This window comes from Pseudophryne corroboree, chromosome 5 (genome assembly GCF_028390025.1).
Source record: "Pseudophryne corroboree isolate aPseCor3 chromosome 5, aPseCor3.hap2, whole genome shotgun sequence".
NCBI lineage: Eukaryota > Metazoa > Chordata > Amphibia > Anura > Myobatrachidae > Pseudophryne > Pseudophryne corroboree.
In genome coordinates, this window is record NC_086448.1 from 80,598,603 (window position 1) to 80,621,984 (window position 23,382).

General features: G+C 46.7%; 1 protein-coding gene across 2 annotated transcripts in view; it reads left to right on the forward strand.

Moving 5' to 3' along the window:
- Positions 1–23,382, forward strand: part of PPP1R9A (protein phosphatase 1 regulatory subunit 9A) — a 367,558-nt gene that overhangs the window by 21,888 nt on the left and 322,288 nt on the right. The window lies entirely within an intron of this gene.

Below are 23,382 nucleotides of genomic sequence, written 5' to 3' on the forward strand. Positions count from 1 at the left end.
AACAGTCGGGATTGTCAAATCAGGGAGTTTTAAACTAAAGGAATGCCACGATTTCCAGATGGATCGGCGATCATCGATGGCTACCAATCAGCAGAATGGCGGTGCCGGTTGACTTGGGGAATCGGGGAAACAGAATATAAATGTATGGGCGCCATAAGAGATATCATGATTTGTGTAACTCCAAAAAATATACATCTGAAATGGGTTGTTTAACTTAGGGTAGGTACACATCTGGCTGATATCGGAACGATATGCAATTTTCGGCTGAATTGGAATGACTTGTCGTGCATATCGGGCAGCGTTTATGCCTGATTACTTGTTCCTGCAGGTCGCATGCGATATCGGAAGAATATTGAATGCGACCCGGTGCAGTGTAATGGCATTCGACCCGGTGCAGTACGAAACAGTGATTATTTCGTCATTCATTACATCGTTCTGGTGAGTTCCGCCTATACGATGTTTCGGCCAGTGTGCCGGAATATCGTCTGGGTACACATCGTTCTAGTATGTACCCAACCTTTCGCCATTAACAGCCTCATGCTACTGCGTCTGCGCATCTATGCTTCTGTTCTTCAAATGCAGGGTGCCACAAGTGAGTGATACACGCAACTCCAGACACCGATGAAAGGTATTCGCAGTTGTATTACCTCAATCTTTGCGCCAAAAGGAACCTTTAGGTTGCACAAATTCACTTACATGCAACGCATAACTGAGCCCATTATGTGCAAGAACTACTGTATATGGTTCTTCTGCCTTCACCCAAATGTATCTGCCTTATCGGTAACAACGTCTTGGGGTAACTTTACAAAAAGGTTGATTTTAATCTATTTACATGGATTTTATGTTTTCGAGGCTGAAACGTACAAGTTTTTATATTGATTTTTAAATGTTAGTAAATGTGTGATTTAGCCCTTGAAAAAACAACAACATCGATTTAGAATGATTTGAGATTGAAAACAAAGAAATTGAAAAAACAAATAAAATGACCTTTAGTAAATTCTTGCCTTTGCAAGATCTGTGAATATGAATGAGAGTGCTAGGTGTATATTTACTAAAGGTTGATTTTCAATGCTTTTCATCGATTTTAAATCAATAAAAACTCCATGAAAATTGACCTTTAGCAAATGTACCCCCTAGTGTGCCGTATACTGAAAGAGCATGCTTACTGGGAATGTTTTTGTGACATGGGCAAACCACACTGATGCAGGTTATTGTTTGGCTCTGATATGACAGCCTGCTGCATTGCTACAGCTAATAACTGTGTGAGGCATAATTTCAGGAAGGGCGGCCAATTTGTAGTGTGAAGCAATGTTCATGAGAATTCAGCCTGTTGTGTGACAGATACTCAGTAACAAAAGTGAGGATTTCAATTTGGGCATGACAGCTAGCGACTTTTATAGGTGTGTGATTGGGTCTCCGCTGGCCTCCAGCCGCAGCTCCGATGTCATGTTTCTGCAACAAGTCCAGTGCTGTGTATGTCTGATGCCCCCTACACATTCAGCGATATGCCGTCAAGCTGCCCGACGGAGGATAAGGGCGACCCAGCGGTGGGGGGGAGGTGACGGGGGGGGGGAGTGAAGTTTCTTCACTCCCCCTGTCACCCAGCTCCATAGCAGTGCATGCTAATATTGACAATCTCGTCCATGTTGGCCTGCATGCATAAGCAACTGGGCACCAACGACGAACGAGTGCGGGGCCGCGCATCGTTCTTCGTTGGTGCCTACACACTAAACGATATGAACGAGTCTTATCGTTTAGTAAAATCTATTAGTGTGTAGGGCCCTTAATTTGGGTTTAGAGAACCGAATGGCCGGTTAATGGCTGCTGTTATCCCAGGTCCAGTGTCAGCTGTTAGAAGTAGACTGAATGATTGCCATTGTGAATGCAGATCTGCTGTTCATAAAGAAGATGATGCAGGGTAGACAGCAAGTCTGTTTGCGGGCAGGTCTTTTGTGTTTTTGCACCCTGCAAGCTCAGGAACCAAGTGTACACACTATCATGGGCGATCTCAGTCGTTCTCTACTTGGGACTGAAGAGTCTTAACTGGGCGTTCTCCCATAGGGGGTCATTCCGAGTTGATCGCTCGTTGCCGATTTTCGCAACAGAGCATTTAAGGCAAAAATGCGCATGCGCATCGTACGCAGTGTGCATGCGCTAAGTATTTTAGCACAAAACTTAGTAGATTTACTCACGTCCGAATGAAGAATTTCCATCGTTGAAGTGATCGGAGTGTGATTGACAGGAAGTGGGTGTTTCTGGGCGGAAACTGACCTTTTTCTGGGAGTGTGCGGAAAAACGCAGGCGTGACAGGTAAAAACGCGGGAGTGTCTGGAGAAACGGGGGAGTGACTGGCCGAACGCAGGGCGTGTTTGTGACGTCAAACCAGGAACGAAACGGGCTGAGCTGATCGCAGTGTAGGAGTAAGTCTCGAGCTACTCAGAAACTGCTAAGAATTTTCTATTCGCAATTCTCCTAATCTTTCATTCGCAATTCTGCTAAGCTAAGATACACTCCCAGAGGGCGGCGGCTTAGCGTGTGCAATGCTGCTAAAATCTGCTAGCGAGCGAACAACTCAGAATGAAGGCCCTAGTCTGAAGGGCCCTACACACTAATAGATTTTAATAAACGATATAAACGTTCTCGTTCATTAATGAACGAGAACGCGTTCATATCGTTTAGTGTGCAGGAACCAATGATGAATGATGCGCGGCCCCGCGCTCGTTCATCGTTGGTGCGCAGTCGCTTATGCATGCAGGCCAATATGGACAATCTCGTCCATATTAGCTTGTACTGCTATGTAGTCGGGTGACGAGGGGAGTGAAGAAACTTCACTCCCCCCGTCACTGTTTCCCCGCCGCCGGGTCGCCCGTCTGCTGTATCCACCGTTGGGCAGCTCAGCGGCGGATCGCCAAATGTGTAGGGGCCTTGAGTTCATTGAGGACACAGGTTGTGCAGAATTGTGTTAAAGAGTTTTCAGATGGATCTTATGTGCCATGTATACGGCTGGGGTAAGTGCGCACTGATTCTGGTGACAGCTGTGTAACCAAGCGCGCAAGTAGCAGGGGATCCGGTCTGAAGATCGACAGTGTCTAGGTCGACAATGTTTAGGTCGACCACTATAGGTCGACAGTCACTAGGTCGACATGGATGGAAGGTCGACAGGGTTTCTAGGTCGACAGGTCTAAAGGTCGACATGAGTTTTTCACATTTATTTATTTTTTTTGGATTTTTTCATACTTAACGATCCACGTGGACTACGATTGGAACGGTAAAGTGTGCCGAGCGAAGCGGTAGCGGAGCGAAGGCACCATGCCCGAAGCATGGCGAGCGAAGCGAGCCATGCGAGGGGACGCGGTGCACTAATTTGGGATCCCGATCACTTTACGAAGAAAACGACACAAAAAAAAAAAAAAATCCTCATGTCGACCTTTAGACCTGTCGACCTAGCACATGTCGACCTAGAAACCCTGTCGACCTTCCATCCATGTTGACCTAGTGACTGTCGACCTATAGTGGTCGACCTAAACATTGTCGACCTAGACACTGTCGATAAAACGAACCACACCCAGTAGCAGAGGTCAAAACTCAGAGATTCATGCAGTACAGCATACGGGTGAGTAAACACATTTATTTCTGTGCACGCTTTGAGGAAACAAATACAGACCAACATTCTCTTCATAGAGTCTTCAGTCGAATTGTGAAACATAATTCTTTCTAAAGGGCCCTACACACTGGATGACATTTTAGAAAGATATAAAAGATATTGTTAAAAAAATTAACGATATATCCTTCATATCGTTCAGTGTGGAGGCACCGACGATGAACGATGCGCGGCCCGCAGTCGTTCATCGTTGGTCTATCATCGTTTATCATTGCAAGCCAATTTGGATGATATTGATGTTTGCAATATCAAATCATTTAAATCGTTCATACAAATCGTTCAGTGTGTATGTAAAAAATCGTTACTGAAAAATCGTTCATCGTTCATACCGTTCATCGTTCAAATTGCCCAGTGTGTAGGGCCCTTTAGATATCCTCTCTCCTAGTCTGCTTAATTTCTCCCATCATCGCTTACAATTAAGATATATATGGGGGTAATTAATTTGTTTTTGTATGCACGCAGCTCCCGTGATGGGAGCTATTCGTGTGTGTGTGTGTGTCGGTCGATGGGCCAGAGTTCCGGCCGCAATTTTTGCTCGAGCCGTCCTGAGGTGGTGAGCAGAAATTGGCCCAAAGTCAGGCTATTGGGCACCCATACGCAAGTGTAGCTGCTTTACACATCTAAACCGGTCCATTTCGGCTCGACAAGAGCAATCATTATTAGGCGTCCATGAGATTTAAACTCATTTGCACATCAATGTGAATATCGCCTGTTGCACGCCGTTATTTACACGTACACAAAAACAACGGAATCCCATCATTGAGTTTACATTTTTTTTTTTTTTAAATATTTTTTTTGTATTTCCTATCCACCCTCCCCTCTCCTAGCGAATAAAATGAACTTACAAGGATCAGGGTGCCCTGGTTCTAAGCCTCCTTCTAGGAAACAGATGGGGCTTTGTTTTTACTCGTTACATTTGGTGTTCACAGCACTAATGGGCATACCTTGCTCCGGTCACAAGAAACATCTTAATATTTACGGAAAAGGGAAATAGAAACCATTTACTCTGCGTGCGCTGCATGCTCACCGTGCGTCTCCAGGGTTAGGGGATGGCAGATGCTGGGATTGCTCTGTTTCTGCTCCTCAGAATCAATATCCTTTTTAAATTTCCCACGAGTAAAGACAGTGAGAGCAGAGATGACACAAGGAACTATTTACTGTAGCAAGAAGTGCCACTGTGTCGTGTTTCAAGGAAGCTCATTTAACACCCACTATATTGCTGGCTCCAGATAACATGAAAATGTAGAATTTTTCGAGGGATGAGTAGAGTTAGAATGTTACGAAAAATGTGAGAGAAATGAGCAGTATTCAGGCAGGAGCATGCAAAATAATACGATTGCCAGAGACAACAGCTGCAATGGTGATTCACTTGTCACTGTATAGGATAAATAAACCATTCATGCATGTTTCTTGGATTATAATAATTTACATTGTTTAATTATTCAAATACACCCTCAGCCACACTCGGAAGTACTTTCCATAGGAAATAATACTTCATGGAAATGTAACAAGAATTGTGTTTTTAAGCACATCCGTAAAATCACTAAACTCAGATTAAAACACTTTTCAGACACACTACCCTGTCAGTAGCGTGTGATCTGTGCAGACTCTAGTGTTTTAGTGTAAAAAAAAAAAGAAGTGTTAAAAATAGAAGAAAAAAACAACAACGTGGGGTCCCTTACCTCAAACATACCCAGCGCCGGGCTTTTAGAGTGAGATCTGGTTCAGGAAATACGGGGAAAGTCCCCCGCGTTGAAGTGAATCAGCACCGGGCTCTTGAGTCGGTCCTGGTGCCAGAAATAAGGGGATAAAACTGCGTAGGGGTCCCCTGCATTTCCAGGACAGACAACGCTCTCTTACTACAGGGGAGGGGTGGGGGGACTATTGCCACAGCCAGGGGGCACACTTGACGGGGTCCCCTGCCTATAGTATTCATCCCCCCCGGGTCCCAGCTAGTCATACCAGCCCTGAGATTCCTCGGAAAGTGGGGGGGCCCTCAGTAAAGGGTCCCCACAGAGTGCTGTCTGTGAAGTAATACTGTAGGGTGAGTGCCGTGCACTTTGTCTGATATCCTTTTTATCAGCACTTAGGTTTATTATTATATAGCTGTCGCTCTGCATTGTATATTGGGGGTCATTCCGAGTTGATCGCTCGTTATTTTTTTCTCGCAACGGAGCGATTAGTCGCGAATGCGCATGCGCAATGTCCGCAGTGCGACTGCGCCAAGTAAATTTGCTATGCAGTTAGGTATTTTACTCACGGTTTTTTCTTCGTTCTGGTGATCGTAATGTGATTGACAGGAAGTGGGTGTTTCTGGGCGGAAACTGGCCGTTTTATGGGAGTGTGCGAAAAAACGCTACCGTTTCTGGGAAAAACGCGGGAGTGGCTGGAGAAACGGAGGAGTGTCTGGGCGAACGCTGGGTGTGTTTGTGACGTCAAACAAGGAACGACAAGCACTGAACTGATCGCAGATGCCGAGTAAGTCTGGAGCTACTCAGAAACTGCTAAGAGGTGTGTAATCGCAATTTTGAGAATCTTTCGTTCGCAATTTTACTATGCTAAGATTCACTCCCAGTAGGCGGCGGCTTAGCGTGTGCAAAGCTGCTAAAAGCAGCTTGCGAGCGAACAACTCGGAATGACCCCCATTAGTCATCAGATGATGGGGCTGAACAGTGTAATTGCCATTATATGATAAAGGCCTGCCTTTTATACTTGTCATGACTCGTGAGATAAGACTCTGAATATACCGGTATATAATAATACTGTACATAACAGTCATCAGATGGGGCTCTGCCTTGTATACAGGTAATCAGATTATGGGCTTTGTTTTATATACTACTGGTCATTCAGCAATAGAGCTGTATATTTCATTATAGCTTTAAAAAAACAACAACATATTTTTATACATTTGACTGGCTTAGTCAGACAAACCCTCAACAACTGCCTCACCAGTCCATCCCAGCTGTAGGTAATGGCATGCAGGTGCCGCATGTTTCATTCATTTTCTTTGTGGAGAAGCTGCCCATCAGCTTCTAGCTATCATTTTATAGAGTACTAATAAATGATAGCTATAAGCTGATTGGTCCTCGTTAGAAGGTTTGATACATCACTCCCTAAAGTTCCTCTGGCTGTGAAAATCGGCACCCGTCAATGTAGCAACTTTGCTTTTGTGGAGATAAGTTTTGTTTTTGAACTTTAATACAATGGCCACTTGTGTACAGTCATGTTTGCACTTGTTAGAGGTACGGTAGCACAGTATCTCCATATGATCATCAGCCTGACGGTGTAGGAGGAAGAATAGCCTTGGGCTGACCCCTTATGTAATAAAGGGGCAGATGTATTAACCTGGAGAAGGCATAAGGAAGTGATAAACCAGTGATATGTGCAAGGTGATAAAGTTACCAGCCAATCAGCTCCATTATGTAAATTAACAGTTAGGATCTGATTGGCTGGTGCCTTTATCACCTTGCACATATCACTGGTTTATCACTTCTTTATGCCTTCTCCAGGTTAATACATCATATCCCTTCACAGCCTCTTTATGGCCCATTTGAAATCAACCATCATTTTTGACTTGTCAGTTTCATAGGCCAACCACATTGGTCCTTCCTTGCAGTTGCCAGAACCAGTGAACTTTCTAAACCAGGGATGTATAACAAGTCATCTGTCACCATGAGAGATGGGGAACAGATGTTTCCAATGAGTTCTTTTCACTGGAGTGGAGTCCAGCCTGAGGAAATAAAGGGAACGTAACACAATGGCAAATTTTTTTTTTTCATTATTAGCATATTTTAGTGGCTCTAAAGATACACCCCTTTTATTTTGAGTACCTTCATTGATTGCTGGTGTTTTTGCATATGACTTTAATGTAGATATTGCAGATTTATTTCTGTTTGTGTTAGTATCTAGTCATCATTCAGTGGGCGAGATCCAAATGTTATCGCCCCCGCAGGGGCGATTTAGAAATTTCCCCCCGTTTTCGCGCTGTTCGCACCCATAGCAGTTAGGTTTAGCCGCGTAAAGAGGCTAAACCCACCTAAACTATTGGACGCACCTTAGATGTTTTGCTCGGATCCATTCAGATTGGTCTATGCGGTCATTTAAGGTGACATAATTGCATTGCTGGGGCAGTGTGGTCAAAAATGGCTAAATTGCCCTATCTCTCTGCTCCCTTTGTCCCTATGTTCTGGACAAGTGAAGTGGCTAATTAACCAAAAAAAAAAAAAAAGAGTACTTTAGGAAACCCGAGGAATCATAAGAGATTGCATACTTCCTCCTTTATATACTGGCAAGGCTAATATAAGCCTGCAGAGTACTGCGATCTGTATTAAGCCCTATTTCTTCCAGTTGGGGTCCACATTAATCCCAGTACAAGCTAATGCTACTGTCCAATATTACCTACACAGTGATCAGTGCAAACACCTATGATATGAAAGGCTGCTAAATACATTCATTTATTATTCCTCTGTGATGCCATAATATAAATAGCAGAGGAACAGAGAGCTTTTCTGAATGTGGAATTATTTTAAAATTCGATCATTGTGACTGGAATTCTGGTATAAATCCATTTTTCCCCAGTACTGTATTTGCTTATGGTTGCAGTTGACGCTGTGTTTGTGATATCACTGGGCAACATACGTATCGTCCTACAGAACTGCATATTGAAATACCTCGCAATTTCTATTGTTCTGTCACATTACCAGTCTGAATACCTACGTCATGCCTATAGTGGATAAAGATAGATTATAACACACTGGATACAGGATTGGCTTCAATAGAAAATGTATCCTGCGGCATGCATTTGGCTGCTAGTGGCGGCTATGCCTTAAGGGCCCCATACACTAGAACGATATGTCTGAGGCTGAAGTTGGAGGCGATTTCCCTTGAACTCTCCCGGGAGCTTCCCGGGAGTGGTTCCATACGATTCCAAACGATTTGGTACATTTTGAATGCGATATATCGTATGCGATCCCAGCCATGCCTGCGGGAACCGACATATCACGAGTGCAGCACTAACGATCTAGGGGAGCCGATCCGACCCTCAGGGCAATGCGCATCGGATCGGAATCACCTCCAAAATGCCCGATTTCACCCGATATATCGGCCCGAATGCCCGAAATTGGCTGAAATCGGGCATTATCGTTCTAGTGTATGAGGCCCTTTAGACCAGCCCTGTGCCCTGAGTGCCGGGGAGTCATCACATCAAGGGCAGGGTTGATTGGAGCAATTACGGATACCATTTCCATTCAGCTGCTGGACCCAGTGGGGGGTATTCAATTGTTTGAAAAATCAGTTGGGTATTTGTTTTTTCATATCTGATAGACAGGAAAAAACAGACACCCAACCGACTTTTCAAACAATTGAATTCCCCCCAGTGAGTTCAACGGTCAATGCCGCTGCCGTCATTGGTTTGGTTTTAGTGATTTCCGCTGCCTCCCTGGTGACAGCAGCTGCCGCTTCACTTGGCAAACAGCTACTCTAGGCTGGCCGATAACAGTGGGGCAGGAGCCTTCTCTAGGGCTAGAAGAGGAAGAAGGGTCAGTTGGAAAATAAACGATAACGGACGTTTACGAATGACAGCGGTTTCTGGCTTTAAGATTTCTGCAGTGATTGTTTCACATTTCATGTCTTCTCCCACTGTCTGTCCTCTGTCTGTCTTCATTCCAACAGTGCCACCCCACCATCAATGGCTGCTTTCTAATTAACGGCTGTTAATGTTGGGGTCTTACCATAGCCGCATGCACTTTACCCACCAGTAGCTACAATGAAGAGTTCCATTACACTTCTGTAGGTGTGAGCTCATTTGGGCAGTGCCGGCTTTACTTTCAGTTTTACATAATTGTATTTCAATGTAGAGCACTGTGCAAAATGTTAGTGCTTTATAAATAATAATAACAACACTCTGGTACGTACTGTCTGAGCGTGACCTATTGCGTTGTGTCCTGCCGCAACAGCAACTCCGAAAAATGCCGGACCTGGTGCAGACTGTAGAGTGATTCTGCCATCATTATACTTCCGAACTCAGACCCGGCTTTCTCACTGCGTAGCCACACTGCAGTAGCAGGGACAGGAAGAGTGTGGAATCTGCTTTGGAGAAAGCAGAAGGTCCAGACTGTCGATGCCCTAACCATAAGAACAGACCAGGCAGTTCATGGGTGTATTTATAATGGGTGCAGGGGACCCACACTGCACATCCGGCACATTCACAATACTAACATCCCCATCGGTGCCACAGATGTCATTTGGACCATGGTGTGGGTGCCGTGTTTCCAGAGATCTGCACATGCACAGTACAGAAATCACTAGGAAAATGGCGCCCGCTGGAGTCTACTGGAGACATGCGTCGGCGCCCCAGAGCTACAGTATCAACACAATTAAATGGCATTAGCTATTGGGGTCATGCTAATCAACAGTCCCCCCCCCCCCCCCCCCCCCGTTGTCTGAAGCAAGTGGCAAGTAACTTTGTATCTGGAACATTCCATGTTGCAATGCAAGGGGTGCAAATGTTTTTTGAATACTCGTGTGAGGGCAGACTGGCATTCTTGATAAAAGCAAGATCCAAGGAGCTTTTATTGCTCCATACAGGCCACACTGTTCAGCTTCTGTCACACCATGGGTGGATTCTCAATTTACAGAAGTCCCACCTGGAGCCTACTCAGTGGGTTCTATTCCTGGGGATGTTACTGGATACGGCGGCTCAGAAGGTGTTCCTCCCAGAGGACAAAGCAAGAACACTCCAGGAGATGATCCGAATGGTTCTACGGCCTACTCGGATATCCATCCATCTTTGCATAAGATTGTTGGGGAAAATGGTAGCCTCATTCGAGGCGATCCAGTACGGAAGGTTCCATGCCAGAACATTTCAATTGGATCTTCTGAGCAAGTGGTCCGGCTCACATCTTCAGAAGCACCGGATAATACGTCTGTCACTTCTGGCTACAGTCCTCAAACCTACTGGAGGGTCGAAGTTTTGTGATCCAGGATTGGATCCTCCTCACGACGGATGCGAGTCTGAGAGGATGGGGAGCTGTCACCCAAGAGGCTCTGTTCCAGGGCAGGTGGTCAGCCCACGAAGCCCTGCTTCCGATCAACAATCTGGAACTTCGGGCGATTTACAATGCTCTGCTTCAGGCCTCTCTGCTCAGGGATCATGCGGTCCAGGTTCATTCGGACAACGTCATGGCGGTGGCTTACTTAAATCGTCAAGGAGGAACAAAAAGCAGAGCCTGCATGCGAGAAGTGTCAAAGATACTCCTCTGGGCAGAAAGAAATGCAAGAGCAATATCCGCAAGCTTCATTCCGGGAGTGGACAACTGGGAAGCAGACTTCCTGAGTCGTCACAATCTCCACCCGGGAGAGTGGGGTCTCCACCAACAGGTGTTTCAGCAGATCATCGACCTGTGGGGCTGCCCACAAATAGACATGATGGCTTTTCGACCCAACAAGAAGCTTCACTGGTATTACTCACGGACCAGGGACCCTCAGGCGAGGGCAATAGATGCACTAACGTTGCCTTGGCCTTACCGGCTGGTCTACCTGTTTCCCCCAATTCCATTGCTCCCAAGGGTGCTAAAGCTAATCAGGAATCAAAGAGTCCAGGCTATTCTGATTGCCCCGAATTGGCCTCGGAGGGCGTGGTATGCGGATCTTCTGGACATGTCCATCGAAGACCATTGTCCTCTGCCAATGAGAAGAGATCTTCTTCAACAAAGACCGTTCATCTACCCGGATTTACGGCGACTTCGTTTGACGGCTTGGAGGTTGAGCGACACATCCTAGCTCACAAAGGCCTTTCCAAAACGGTTATTGCTACCGTGGTTCAGGCCAGGAAGCCTGTGATGTCAAAACACTATCATCATATCTGGAGACGATATGTCTCTTGGTGCGAGAAACGCACGTTCCACTTGGGACGTTTCTTACATTTGCTGCAGGCTGGTGTGGATAAGGGCTTATGTCTGGGTTCTATAAAAGTCCAGATTTCAGCTCTCTCTATTTTCTTCCAGAAGAAATTGGCAGTGCTGCCTGAAGTTCAGACCTTATGGCAAGGGGTACTTCACATACAACCTCCTTTTGTGCCGTCCACGGCACCCTGGGATTTGAATGTAGTGTTGCATTTTCTACAGTCCTCCTGGTTTGTACCTCTGATGATGGTAGAAGACAAGTACCTCACGTGGAAGACGGTGATGTTACTGGCCCTGGCTTCTACTAGACGTGTTTCAGAATTGGGGGCCCTATCCTGTAAAAGTCCCTACTTGGTCTTTTACAAAGACAGAACGGAGCTCAGGACTAAGCAGCAGCTCCTGCCGAAGGTTGTCTCTGCATTCCACTTGAATCAACCAATTGTTGTCCCATCAAGTTCTGGCACTTCTGCTCCTCCGGAGTCATTGGATGCTGTGCGAGCCTTGAAGATTTATATCAAAAGGACAGCTCGGATAAGAAAGACGGATTCCTTGTTTGTGCTCTATGATGCACAGAAAAAGGGTTTCCCTGCTTCTAAGCAGTCCATTGCTCGTTGGCTTAGGTTGACTATACAACAAGCCTATGTGTCGGCAGCCTTACCTGTTCCACAGTCTCTGAAGGCCCACTCTATGAGATCAGTGGGTTCTTCCTGGGCGGCTGCCCGTGGAGTCTCGGTCTTGCAACTATGCCGAGCTGCTACCTGGTCGGGGAAGAACACCTTTGTGAAGTTCTACAGGTTTGATACCCTGGCCAAAGAGGATACCCAGTTTGGGCAGGCGGTGCTGCAGACGTCTCCGCACTTTCCAGCCAGTTCTGGAAGTTTTGGGACATCCCTCTCGTATTACGTGAACCCCAGTAACCCTTAATGGATGTTAGAGAAAATAGGATTTTAATACCTACCGGTAAATCCTTTTCTCGTAGTCCATAAGGGATACTGAGTGCGTTGACGTGTCTGCAGGTTTTTTCTTTTGGAAAAGTTTGCCTGCTCAGCTGTTGCTGTTTGTTACCAGCCGTTGCTGGTCGTTTTATGTTATTGGTGTGCTGGTGTATGAATCTCACCACTCGTTGTTATGTTCCTTCTTTCAAGTATGTCCATTCTCCTTCGGGCACAGTCTTACCCAGACTGGCTGTAGGAGGGGGCATAGAGGGGAGGATCCAGCACACCCAGTTGAAGAAATGTAAAGTGCATCGGCTCCTTTGGACCCCATCTACACCCATCGTATTAAGTGAACCCCAATATCCCTTATGGACTACGAGAAAAGGATTTACCGGTAGGTATTAAAATCCTATTATCGCTCGTCGACTGTATGATATACCGGTATATCGGCAAGTGTGTACCCAGCATTACTTGCTTTCTTCTGTTTTGTTCCTAAGGGGTCTATTCATGAAGCAGTGAAAACTGTGGAGAAGTGAGCCAGTGGAGAAGAACCAATCATCATTGAAGTAACATTTATAATTTGCATACTATAAAATCATACAGAGCAGCTGATTGGTTGCCATGGGCAACTTCTCCACTGGCTCACTTTTCCACTCTTCACTGCTTCACGAATAGACCCCTAACTACAAATCAGTTCCTATCTGCTCAGTTACTGAGTGCAGACAGACACATTTAGTTAAGTATTTCATATATATTGAACAGCTCAGTAATGTGCAGCCTTTGGCATAAATACATGCCAAAATATGGCTTTAGTTGCTTTTGAACCTTTTAGTAACCTTTTGTTTAGAATAAATTCCATTTCTCTTCAATTTAAATAATAACTTTAGTCTCAATGTGGGGCTGGCATTGTGCTGTAATTGTTGAGCGGTACCGGTTATTCTGAAGCACTTTTGGGAATTACGCTGCACAAAGACTAGACTGTGGCATGTGTGGAAGAGGAATGAATATCTCAGATAAACCTGATTACTTTCCAGGAAACAATAAAGAGCGCGTTTTATAAGATCGGCTGCAGGTTTCCTTGAGAAATAGAGAATGACAGCCGGGATTTCCTTCTGCATCGCTTAAAGGCTGAGGCGTATTTTATGTCTTTCATCAGGGGGAGATGTATGAAGCAGTGAAAAGACTGGATAAGTAAGTGGAGCAGTTGCCCATGGCAACCAATCAGCTGCTACCTATAATTTCTGCTGCGGGGTACACTGGGCTCCACAAGGATAGACATTGGGGTGTAGAGTAGGATCTTGATCCGAGGCACCAACAGGCTCAAAAGCTTTGACTGTTCTCAAGATGCATAGCGCCGCCTCCTCTATAACCCCGCCTCCCCGCACAGGAGCTCAGTTTTGTAGTTGGTGCTGCAGATAGCAGGCACATAACAGAGGGGCTGCTCCAGGTAGCCCTAAGAAGAGCTTTTTGTGAAGAAAAAGTGAAGACTACAAGGGCAGCAGCAGTGTGTAAATGTCAGGAGACATTCACTGCTGCAGCTCCATCTCTCCCCAGCGGCGCTGTACACTCCCGTGCCCTGGTTGCCGGGTAACTACAGCAGGAGGCTCCGGTTTTCTTCCAGTTAGACACACACGGCTGGGGCTCTCCGGGATCGCGTGGCTGCGCTTTGGGAGGTGGTAAGTGGGTCCCGTTCGCGAGACCCGCGCTGTATCGCGATCCGGCACGGCCGGTGGACACTGTGGCATACAGGCGACCCCACTAGGCCACCAGGGCAAGGGTACAGGTCAGGTTTTCTCTCATAAACCTATTTATATTGGCCCGCAGTACCAGGTGGTTAAGCCAGCAGAGGGGATAAGGCTTAGACCTGTAGCCCCTCCCCAAGCCCCAGGGTGCCATTTACAGTAAATGTTCCCGCCCTGGAGCTGCATATCTGTCTCTCCCTCACTCCCAGTCAGTGTTTGGGCGCCATTTCTCTCAGCTACACTGTTCCTGGGACTGCTTGGGCAAATCCTCCTGTGTAAAGCCGCCTGATAGTCAGCGCTGTGACTTTACAAGACACTTAAGTATTCTACATGTCATTTAGACAGTGATAGTTAAGAAAAAGTGCATATAGTCAGGGTTCTCTGGTACAAGTGCCCTGTGATATACATCGAGTTTTTTACTGTGCAGTGTTATATCTATTGACTACATAGCTATATATAAGCTAGTCCAGTGCAGTATTATTGTTAGTAATAACCTCTGCATTGTACAACTGTGACTATATGTGTGTGCATTAGCTTGCTGGGTGAATTTCATTTCGTGTCTCTCACTCAACTTGCTATCCCTATATTCTATAACCTGAGGGGGCTTGGTGCGTCAGGTTTATAATACTGTAATATAGGATATTCACAAGATATACTCTAATTGTATTTTTCTCTGTGATTTTAGTCTCCATATCTCTCCTGTATCCCTGCTTGTGCTGACTACACTGCGCAGGGGTTTGGGTAAGAGGTATTGTGCTACTGACAATTGTATTGTGTTACCTGATATTGCAAGTTATATCATGTCTGCTTCTGAGGGTAACGGTTCTGGGGCTGAACACACTGCCGGTGTTGCTGACGCCACAGATCCCTATGAGGAGAATATAGCAGCTGAGGGCTCTGGTTCTGGGTGCTCCTTGCCCCCCAGTGGGACTGTGGCAACGGGGGTCCATAATGACCTGCCGTGGGCTACTTTCTCCACACTTCTGAATACGCTAGTTACTAAACTAACGCCCCCTATGGGACCTCCTATGCCGGTTCAATCGTATGTGGTCCCCGCGGCTAACCCGCCGTGGGCAGATAACTTGTCTGCTCAATTGAAGAAATTGAACCAGTCTTTGACTACTAAAAAGTCTGACCTTCGCTCGCCTAAGACCAAGGGGTCCTCTAAGTGAGCGCTTGTCTCCTCACAATCCACTGCTGTCACTGACACCTCATCTGATGAAGATGGCGCTTTCACTGACCCCACAGATTCTGACACAGATACTGCTGATGGGGAGGGTAGTTCACAAGTGGATGATCCTGATCTTTTGGAGGCTATCCATATATTCTATAACCTGAGGGGGCTTGGTGCGTCAGGTTTATAATACTGTTGATTCTACAGATTATGGATGATCCCGAGCCATCCGACCCTCCTAAGAAACCAGATAGGTTCAAGCGTCAGAAGGTGGTTAAACAAGTTTTACCTCATTCTGATCACCTGGTGGATATACGTCAGGAATCCTGGGAAAATCCAGGGAAGAAGTTTGTGCCTCACAAGAAGATGCTGGCTCGCTATCCCCTCGCGCCAGAGCTGTCAAAAAATTGGGAGACGCCTCCTCCAGTGGACTCGCATGTGGCAAGGATGGTGGTTTCCTCAGCTCTACCTGTCACTACCGTCATGTCTCTGAAAGAGCCTACGGATAAACGTGTGGAGGGTTGTCTGAAAGCGATTTACACCCTCACGGGTGCTGCGCAAAGGCCCACTATTGCAGCGACATGGGCTGCAGAAGCTATTGAAGCGTGGGCCCTAGAGTTGGAAGCTGAAATCTCTTCTGACCATGCTAGACAGTGCTTGTCATATATTGTCACAGCTTCTCACTATATTAAAGAGGCGGCTTCTGATGCCGGTATTCTAGCAGCCAAGGCTTCTACTACGTCAGTCCTGGCCCGCCGGATATTGTGGCTGATATCCTGGTCCGTGGATCTGGATGCTAGAAAAACCCTGGAGGTACTCCCTTTTAAGGGAGATATTCTGTTTGGGGAGGACTTAAATAAGATAGTGGCTGATTTGGCTACTGCCAAAACTGCCTGTCTGCCAAGTACCGCTCCTTCTGTGCCGAAGGCTAAAAGTACTTCCTTTCGGTCCTTCAGGTAAAGCAAAAGGTCAGGCGTACCACAAACAGGCCCGCACTTCCAAACCTGGTAAGCCGAAGCCCAAAAGAGCCTGGGCTGCCCGTCAGCCAGCTTCCAAGACCGATAAGCCTGCCGCATGACGGGGTGGGCCTCCCCCTGGGGGATCCCAGGGTGGGGGGCCGGCTTCTAGTGTATACCCAGGAATGGTTGAAGACCACTTCAGATGCCTGGGTACGGGAAGTCGTCACTCGAGGTTATGCCATAGCCTTCAAAAACTGTCCCCCTCGTCGATTTTGCCTGACAGACGTCCCTTCGGATCAGGTGAAGGCAAAGACTCAACATTCGGTGGTACAGACCCTCCTGGACACAGGAGTGGTAGTACAGGTGCCTCTTGCTCAGAGGGGCCAGGGGTACTATTCTCCGCTGTTTCTAGTCCTGAAACCGAATGGGTTCTCCCGGCCCATTCTCAACCTCAAGGCATTGAACAAGTTTGTGAGAATCTCCAAATTCCGTATGGAAACCCTTCGCTCTATTGTTCTGGCCTTGGAACCTAGGGATTATATGGTCTCCCTGTATATACAGGATGCTTACCTGCATATTCCTATAGCAGCGTCGCACCAGCAATACCTGAGGTTTGCGGTTGGCAACCTCCATTACCAGTTTTGGGTGTTACCTTTTGGTTTAACCACGGCTCCGCGAGTCTTCACCAAAGTTATGGCGGTGATGACGGCGGAACTCCGCCGTCATGGGGTCAGGATCCTACCGTATCTGGACGACTTGTTGATCCTGGCAAATTCCCTAGAAATTCTCCTACGTCACTTGGATCTGACTGTCCGGTTTCTGCAAGCCCACGGGTGACTCATCAACTGGAAGAGATCCTCCCTGGTCCCTGCTCAGAGCATGGTGCACCTGGGAGTGTTATTGGACACTCACAACCAGCGATTGTTCTTGTCTCAGGAGAAAGTCCTGAAGCTTCAGGACAGGATTCGTTGCTTCCTCTCTCGTCCGCAAGTGTCGATACATTCGGCGATGCAGGTGCTGAGCCTCATGGTGTCAGCATTCGACATGGTGGAGTATGCTCAATTCCATTCTCGCCCCCTCCAGAGGCTGATTCTGGCCAAGTGGGACGGCCTACCTCACCGGATCAGGTCTCACATGATCTCATTGACTCCAGAGGTCCGTTTGTCGCTGCTCTGGTGGCTCCAGGACCAACGATTGTGCAGGGGCCGTCCGACTGGGTCCTGTTGACGACAGATGCCAGTCTATGGGGTTGGGGTGCGGTGCTGGAGCAAACCTCCCTTCAGTATCATGGACCAAGGAGGAGTCTCTCCTCTCGATCAACATTCTGGAATTGCGAGCAGTCTTCAACTCGTTGAGCCTGGCCCAGCATTTAATACAGAATCGTCCTGTTCAAGTACAGTCGGACAACGCCACCACAGTGGCTTACATAAATCATCAAGGCGGCACTCGCAGCCGTTTGGCAATGAAGGAAGCCTCACGGATTCTTCAGTGGGCGGAACGCCATCTACCGGCCATATCGGCTATATTCATTCCGGGAGTCCTAAATTGGGAAGTGGACTTTCTCAATCGTCAGGACGTACACGCCGGATAGTGGTGCCTCCATCCAGAAGTGTTTCAACTCATAGTGGAAAGGTGGACCTTCCAGATGTGGATCTGATGGCGTCTCGACACAATCACATGGTTCCGGTCTTCGGAGCAAGGACAAGGGATCTTCAAGCAGCATTCGTGGATGCGCTGGCGGTGCCATGGAGGTTTCGGCTGCCGTACATGTTCCCTCCGGTGTCACTCCTGCCCAGGGTAATTCAGAAGTTCAAGCAAGAAGGAGGAATCCTTCTTCTCATAGCTCCAGCGTGGCCCAGACGGCATTGGTTCTCAGACCTGCAGGGCCTTTCGTCAGAGCGTCCAATTCTACTTCCACAACGCCCAGATCTCCTCGTTTAGGGCCCCTGTGTCTACCAGGACCTGGCCCGACTGTCTTTGACGGCGTGGCTCTTGAAGCTTCCATCTTGAGGGCTAAAGGTTTTTCTGAGGCGGTTATTAAAACTATGTTGCGGGCCCGGAAACCGGCTTCTCCTCGGATTTACCATAGGGTCTGGCATTCTTACTTTGTTTGGTGCGCATCTAACAATTATGTCTCTTCCAAGTTTAGTACGGCCAAACTTTTGGCTTTTCTGCAGCATTGCCTAGATGTATGCCTGCGTCTGGCTTCCCTCAAGGTTCATATTTCTGCCTTGTCGGTGTGGTTTCAGAGAAAAATTGCGACCTTGCCTGATGTTCATACCTTTACTCAGGGTGTGTTGCGTATCCAACCTCCCTATGTCCCGCCTGTGGCTCCTTGGGACTTGTCGGTGGTGTTGGAGGCGTTGCAAGAGTCCCCATTTGAACCACTTGGCTCAGCTGACCTTAAGTGTCTTTCCCTCAAGGTTGTGTTTTTGCTGGCTGTTGCCTCCGCTAGAAGAGTGTCAGATTTGGGTGCCTTGTCCTGTAGTTCCCCATATCTGATTTTTCACCGTGACCGGGCGGTTCTTCGAACTCGTCCCGGATATTTACCTAAGGTGGTATCTTCGTTCCACCTTAACCAGGAGATTGTGGTTCCGGCCCTGGTCTCTCCTGACTTGTCTCCCAAAGAGTGGTCTTTGGATGTGGTACGGGCTCTCCGTATCTATGTAAAGAGAACTGCTTCTATTAGGAATCTGATTGTCTCTTTGTTCTGTTTGGTTTTCACAAACGTGGCTGGCCTGCTCACAAGCAGACTTGGCCAGATGGATTAGAATGGTGATTGCACATGCTTATGTGAAGGCTGGTCTGTCAGCTCCTGCTCACATTACGGCCCATTCTACTCGGTCTGTTGGACCTTCTTGGGTGGCCCGCCGTGGTGCAACCCTTGAACAATTGTGCAAGGCGGCTACGTGGTCTTCAGTGAACACGTTCATAAGGTTCTATGCCTTCGATACTGCCGCTTCCCAGGATGCTTCCTTTGGACGCCGGGTTCTTGTGCCCGCTACAGTGCGTCCTCTCCCATAAGGAACTGCTTTATGAAATCCCCAATGTCTATCCTTGTGGAGCCCAGTGTACCCCGCAGCAGAAAACGAGTTTTATGGTAAGAACTCACCTTTGTTAAAACTCTTTCTGCAAGGTACACTATGCTCCACAAAGCGCCCACCCTGACGCACTTAGCTTCTTTGGTTTGGTATGGCATTAGCTGCTGACACTTCTCCTGTCGTGAGAATGTGGTGTTTGTGGCTACTAACTGTTGTCGTCTGTTTTCCTGCTACTGCATTGGGTTGGTTAACTAAAAACTGAGCTCCTGTGCAGGGAGGCGGGGTTATAGAGGAGCCTGTTGGTGCCTCGGATCAAGATCCTACTCTACACCCCAATGTCTATCCTTGTGGAGCCCAGTGTACCTCGCAGAAAGAGTTTAACAAAGGTAAGTTCTTACCATAAAACTCGTTTTTATAGAATGCTCTTGATAAATATTATCTCAGAGATGATTGGTTGCCATGGCCAAATTTTCTACTGGCTCACTTCTCCACTGTTTTCACTGCTGTATACATCTCCCCCTCAGTCCAGACATTTAGGGTCGGATTCAGAGATGTACATTAATACATTAGCCGCTGCGATCCCGTACGCAGCTACTGTGCAAAAATATGGTACTGTTGCTGACACCTAGAAATGGATTGAGACGCTCAGTGGCGGCCGTGTATTTTGAGACACTAGTACCAGGTTTTCTGTGTACGGGATGCCTCAAATATGGCTAAGTATTTGCCACCACTCTGCGTTACCGCCCCCAAACACTTCCTTATACCCTTTCACATTGCAAAAGTGGGTCGCACCCAGGAATTATACACGGGTCCTTCCCAAGTACAACCCGCCATGAGACCCCTTTCAGACAATATGCCGGGTCCTGTTGCCATCAGGGGCAGAGGCGGCGCTGACGTCATCGAGGGCAGGTGCAGAGGCGGCGCTTAGTGATGAGATCATCTCAATGCCACCTCCTCAATAGTGTGAATGGGTCCCAGACCGCATCGATGCGATGAAAATAAGACTCATTTTCGGGGAAGAAAATGCACTAAAAGGTGCTTGACGTTAGTAAAAGCTCTCACGACTAGGCGCGACTAGAAGGGCTGTTTTACGTAACTGTAGTAACGATGAGGGAGGACACTTCTCTGATTGTCGTCAAGGTCAGTCACGTTGCTGTAAAGGTAAAACTGAATTAAATGAAAGGTAGACGTTTTACGTAATGAGATTGAAAATGGGGGTAGGCAGTGTTGGATTATTACTTATTTGTTATTTTTTTACTTAAAATGCATTCCTACGGCAGGCATTAGCCGAGAAACGGGATTATGCTACAGATTTAAATTGTACCCTGTAGTTTCATGTTCTAATGCTGAGTACGATTCTCTGCTGTTTGATTATCACTTGTCCATTAATCCTCATTGACATTCACATACTTTCAAGATGTAACAAGCCTCTCCTCAGCTTAGTCAGCTCTGACTATGATTTGTGGTATTATTTACAGTGCTCCCAAGACCTTCTAGCGCCACCTCTAAGGATGACCATGCACGCTGTTTTAGGACTAATTGGGCTCAAATTGTATGGAGTACAGTCACAGCCAATAGCAATCAACATCTGTCTTGAATCACGTGACTGACACTGGCTGCGAATTGTTGGATGAGAACCACAAGCTTCTGGGATGGGTATGATGTCAAAATGGTCATAAAGTCGATCGACCAAGTCAACGTTTATCATGTTGACATGATAGGTGGCCCAGCGCTAACTTTCCTGCTCTTGACATCTGCAGTGGCGTCTTCCTTATGCCGGCTTTCATGTGACCGTCACTTTGGTATCAGACCTTCGACACCTGTCGACATTTTAAGACTGACATGTTGCCGGTCGACATTTAACAATGTCATCGTCATAACTGTTGACATTGTTTTTGATGACCTTTTGACTACATCTCTAAGCTTCCACATATCTTCATCGTCCCTACTGTATGATGTCCTACCTCTATGTTTCCGAACAATGTGGCCACATTCAATTATATATACAATAGGTCTAGATGCATTCAGCTGTGATAACTGATATGTGATCAATGGCTAAATGCAATAAACAGCTTATCTGGTAACAGTCAGTAAATCAAACTGAACTAACATTGGCCTTGGCGTCTGAAAGAAGCCAGAATTTACTGACCTATATTTTTTTTAGTTAGTAATGGATTAAAATGTCACTGTATTTTCTGACCGTCAATAAATTGTATAATAGACAGTCTGGGACTGGACCCTCATATAATCACTTATACAAATGAACAGAAATATTACTTAGGAGTAATGGACAACTACTGCTTATTATAGCATTTCCCCATCCTCATGTATCAAGTAGGAATATTCAGTTGGAACCCCAGTCTGCCCCCCGTATTACCTTGAAGCTGTGTTCCGGATCATGGACCAGCCTGAATATTGTCCCTGTAATGATGGTACTCTTAGCTCTAATACTGTACTGTGGTCAGCGTGCCATAGCACTCAAAGGCTGTGAGTGCATCCTGGCACTTGTAGTGCACTATACAGTATTTGAACATTTTACATTTATATTCAACAGCCAGGGTTACCATAAGTTGCTCCGATAATTATTTTTACATAGCCCCCTCGCCCCGGTGGCTGAGCCCTATCCTAAATAAGCTAGGTTTTCATAGAAAGCAAAGGAGGGGACCGGATTTTTTTTTCAAAGCTTTATTTATAATCTATATATGTATAAAAGGGAAAATATGTATGTATATTTGTTCGTCATAGGCTCCTACATGGCTTGGTGGATCTGGACCAAACTTGGGGCCCGATTCAGATCTGATCACTGCTGTGTGTTTTCGCACAGCGGGTGATTATCGATACACTGCGCATGCATATGCACTGCAATGCGCACGCTCGTCACCAAACAACAGGTATCGCCGGACGGCGACAGGCTGGTGCGAAAATTTCGAACGGCCAGTCATTCGCAATGTGATTGACAGGAAGAGGCCGTTTGTGGGTGTCAACTGACCGTTTTCTGGGTGTGTCAGGGAGGGTGTGTGACGTCAGCTCCGGACCCGATCAGCCTGTTCTCATCGCACTGTAGGAGTAAGTCCTGGGCTGCGCCCAGACTGTACACAGTGGAAAAATCATTTGATGGTGAGTGAGTTGCGAACGGATTTGCAGCTGTCCGCTGACTGAGGGACATCTGTAGCTCGGCGTACACATTCAACCGCAAAATTCAAAATTAGCAGCACAACGATCAGTTCTGAATCACCCCCTTGGTTCACATACCCTTCATTATTCAAATAAAAATACTGGCAATGTTTAAAGTAAAAAAAAATCCTCCAATTCAGGGCGAGGGCCATATATTTTATATATAAAATCAATTGGTCTGTGTGTGTGTGTGTTTGTTTGTTTGTTTGTTTGTTTGTTTGTCCGGTTATGTATTTGGACGACTGGCCTGATTGGGATGAAACCAACGTGAGATGGTCCAGTTGAATCCTGGCCAGGTTTGAGTGGTGTTAGAGTCCTGGTCGGACCTCACAGCGGAATGCGCCGGTCAGAACTTTAACCCTGGGAGCCTTCTGGGCCTTCTACTGGATGGATTTGGAAGCAAACTTCACAGCTTGGTAACATTGGATCCCAGAAGACATACTAGGAGATTGGGGTCCCAGTCGGACCTCCCGAACGCTGGGCAGAACCTTGACCCGGGGAGCCTGTTGGGGCCTTCCACTGGATGGATTTTGAGGAAAACTTCACAGAGTGGTAACATTGGACCGCAGAAGACATACAGTACTAGAGGGTTGGGGTCCTGGTTGGACCTCCTGTTTGTGTGAGCTGGGCAGAACTTTAATGAGCTGTAATAACTGATAGAAATAACCATGATTCAATTACCTGAAATAACTGATTGAAATAACCATAAATTAATGAACTAAAAGAACTTACAGATATGGAGGTGGGAAAACAAAAAATCTTGTTTACCCAAAAGCCTTGGAATAGCAACATAAC